Source organism: Atta colombica, unplaced genomic scaffold (assembly GCF_001594045.1).
Source record: "Atta colombica isolate Treedump-2 unplaced genomic scaffold, Acol1.0 scaffold52, whole genome shotgun sequence".
Taxonomy (NCBI): domain Eukaryota; kingdom Metazoa; phylum Arthropoda; class Insecta; order Hymenoptera; family Formicidae; genus Atta; species Atta colombica.
In genome coordinates, this window is record NW_017259542.1 from 1,015,593 (window position 1) to 1,015,795 (window position 203).

Below are 203 nucleotides of genomic sequence, written 5' to 3' on the forward strand. Positions count from 1 at the left end.
GTGCCAAGTATGTCACTGATAATCAGTGAATTAAATGTGAGATTCCTAGCTAATCTTTGTTTTGTGATCTAACTGACCTTGTTTTAGTGCTTAAATTCAATGAATACAATATTGGAAGATTGAAATTAACATGCAATATTTTAATTATATAATGCTCAAACATTCTTCCTTTTTTAATTAAACTACTCTGATTATCAGTGCCA